This window comes from Berghia stephanieae, chromosome 13, assembly GCF_034508935.2.
Source record: "Berghia stephanieae isolate SIO BIC M18660-M18661 chromosome 13, UCSD_Bste_1.3, whole genome shotgun sequence".
Taxonomy (NCBI): domain Eukaryota; kingdom Metazoa; phylum Mollusca; class Gastropoda; order Nudibranchia; family Aeolidiidae; genus Berghia; species Berghia stephanieae.
Window position 1 is genome coordinate 30,815,987 of NC_088372.1, and position 3,853 is coordinate 30,819,839.

The window sequence follows — 3,853 nt, forward strand, 5'->3', positions numbered from 1 at the left end:
TAAACTGTTTTAACCCGACTATAAACGTCCATGGATAAGCACAGTTTTGTGTGTTAGTCCATTGTACTTCCGGATGGCAATGTTATGAGCTTCTTAGCCAAGCGCATACTATCTATACGGTTGGGCAGGTACTGAACATGGTGTTGTCCTTGTATTCCATGATGAAACAAATACGACTCGCTATAGATAGAACGAAGATGACGTCACTCAGGTCTTTGTTATTGTTTTTTGCCATCCGCGTTTATGAGTAATGTTCACTGAACTGTATTAACCTGACTATAAACGTTCATGGATACACACAGCTTTGTGTGTTGGTCCGTTATACTTCCGGATGGCAGTGTTGTGAACTCCTTGGCCAAGCGCATTCTATCTATTCACTTTCTTTTCGTGTCCAACGTCTATATAAAGTATGCGCTTGTCTAAGAAGATCACAACATTGCCACCCGGAAGTATAACGGACCAACACACAAAACTCTGTATAACCATGAACGTTTATAGTCAGGTTAATACAGTTTAGTGAGTATTATTCATAAACGCGGATGGCGAAAAAAAAAACCAATAACAAAGACCTGAGTTACGTCAACTTCGACGTCACTCAGGCCTTTGTTATTGTTTTTGCCATCCGCGTTTGTGAGTTGTTCTCACTAAACTGTATTAACCAGACTATAAAAGTTCATGGTTACACAGAGTTTGTGTGTTGGTCCATTATACTTCCGGATGGCAATGTTGTGAACTGCTTGGCCAAGCGCATTCTATCTATACGGTAACTTTTTTTTTTAATTGAGCTTTTATATAGCCCAATATCCACTAAACGTGCTCAAAGCACTTTACAAAGGGCACCTGACCAACAGCAACACGTAACATGTAAACAAGGCAATGACGCCTGTTATGCGATAATATAATTTTTTTTTTTGACGGAAGCAACGCTGTTAACGGCCAGGTTCTCGTTTTACACTTGAATACGGTGAGAGAATGTGAGTAAAGAGCCTTTTCCAAGTACCCAACTTTGCGCCGATCAGGCTCGAACCCAGGACCTTCGGTCCGAAAGCGAATGTCATACCACAAGACCACATCGCCGCACAACTTGATCTATTTTTATCAGTGTCAAGTTGTGAGGTTACGAAATCCACGGTTAAGTTGGTTCCTTGAGCAACAACTCACTTTTCACTTTCTTTGGCTTGTATTGATGCTATGCGTTTAGGTAAAACACTCACAACATCCCTCAGCCGGATAAATCGTATCAATATACAAAAGGATGTGTAACCTTGAACAGTTATAGTCTGAGTGATATGTTTGTTTGTTTGTTTTATAAGGTTTTACGGCGCTTGCAACACATTTAGGTTAGATCAGCACCAGTAAAAAGGAAAAAATCGGATAGTAAAAAGTTCTAGAATTACAATTAAAGCACCCAAGAAAAAGTAAGACAAAGGGGAACTGAGAACAAATAGGGATCAGATGTAGATTCCAAGAGCATACCACCAATGTATTTAGTTTGAGATCACCTATAATTCTCATCCGGACACAAGCACAAATTCCAACAAAGAGGAATACACTCAAATGCTTACATTATACATTCAAAATAACAAATATAATAATACATAACAGAGAGATGATTTACAAGGAAAAAAATATCATCTCCCAAAATAATAACTATGCATTTGACTGTTTCCCTCCCAGCTAGGACTCCGGCCAGGGCCAGGACAAAACCAAGTAATCTCATCCCAAGACAAAGACAGAAAGCTTGTTGGAAAACATATATAAGGGGATAGAAGACACAGTATGTACCCCCTTGCCCACTATGGGAGGTCAGGAACCCCACCCGATCTGAGTGATATAATTTAGTGAGAACTAATCATCTAAATGGCTGTTTGAAAATAACAACAAAGAGCTTGAGTGTCGTCAACTTCGTCCCTTCTAATGAGACAGACAAACATTCATTTGTGGGCGGCGTTCGGGCTTTGTGTTCACAGACAGGTTGTGTCCTTCACCATTTTATCACAAGGAAGTGACACACAATCGTTATCAAACTCCTAAAAACAAATGCAATCATCGGTGCATGCGATTCTATTTTAACCCTTAACCCTCTCCTTACCAACTTCTATAGATAGTATGCACTTGTTAAGAAGTTCACAACATTGCCATCCGGAAGTATAACGGACCAACACACACATCTGTGTGTAACCATGATCGTTTATAGTCTGGTTAATACAGTTTAGTGAGAATTACTCATCAACGCGGTTGGCAAAAAACAGTAACAGATACCTGAGTGACGTCAACTTCGAACTATCTATAGATAGAACGAAGATGACGTCACTCATGTCTAAGTTATTTTTTTTTTTTGACATCCACGTTTATGAGTAATTCTCACTAAACTGTATTAATTAACTAGACTATAAACGTTCCTGGTTACACATAGTTTTGTGTGTTGGTCCGTTATACTTCCGGATGGCAATGTTATGAGCTTCTTATCCAAGCGCATACTATCTATAGGAACATCATCACATTCGTTACCATACAACCAACTTCATTTGTCCAATACAGTGAATACTATAAGGCTTTAAGCTGGGTGCATTCAATTTCGTCTACGTTCGGTTCCAGTTCGTAGGCACTATACATTCCCATAATACGCTTCAACAGTCGTAACGTCACTTCCCTCGTAATGACGAATGGTAACTTAGTAACTGGCTCTAAACTATCGGAACAATGGCGGACGCCCTTATGAAATATTTCTCCGACGAGCATAAAAGCGTATCCAGAGGGGAAAAAAACATTATAAATATCTGATCATGTTTTGACTTTTACACATTCTGATCACAAGACATACGAAAAGTTCTAGCCAGCATGAAGAATAAAAAGTACCGATTTTTGTTGTGTTAGACTCACGATGGTCGCCGTTGCTGGACGACGTGACATCAGACTATTGAATCCAATTTACTCACTACAAAAATCTGAAATTACCAGCACACAAAACTACGTGTAAAATAAAACATTTATATTACTATTCACACATAGTGACAACTAATCATCCAAATTAAGGGTGTTCTAAAAACAATATCAAAGAAACTATGTGTGTTGTTTCACTTTGCTGGAAGAGAAAACTGAAAGAAATATTAATGAGCATGATCTATATTAACTTTCCATGTGCTCGAGGTCATTGGTCACATTACAAAATGTGCTCAAAGTGACCTACATAGTGAAGAGTGTTCACAGATTTTGAACTATCTAACATTACGATTGGTCATTGTGTTCAGCTTGACACATGGGTATGTTTACAACTTTTATAAACAAAGCAGCGTTTTTTCTTTTGTTCAGAAATGTCCAATCGTTGGACAGCAACAAATTATGTGATTGATGACTGGGTTGGACGAAAACATGAATATAGATAGTATGCGCTTGACTAAGGAGCTCACAACATTGCCATCCGGATGTAAAACTGGCCAACACACAAAACTGTGTGTAACCTTGAAGGTTTATAGTCTGGTTAATACAGTTTAGTGAGAAGTACTCATAAACGCGGATGGCAAAAAACAATAACAAAGAGATGAGTGACGTCATCTTCGAGCTATCTATAGATCGCTCCTATTCCGAGATAAAACGTTCGTTTTCGGTTCCTGTTCTGTTCGACAATTGAAAACGAGAGGGGTCACTCACTTTGCTATGTTTAAACAAGAAACCGACTGAGAGCAAAGGTCAAACTACTGAGAGCAAAACGGGCCTGAAGTGAAAATGAATGCACTCAGTTTCTAGCTCAATGAAAACTTAGACGTAAACAATTTTAAAGGCGTGAGTGATGAAACGGTCAAAACATACAAGAGCAGCTGCCAACATGCACAAATGGGGGCTCCAAGAATCA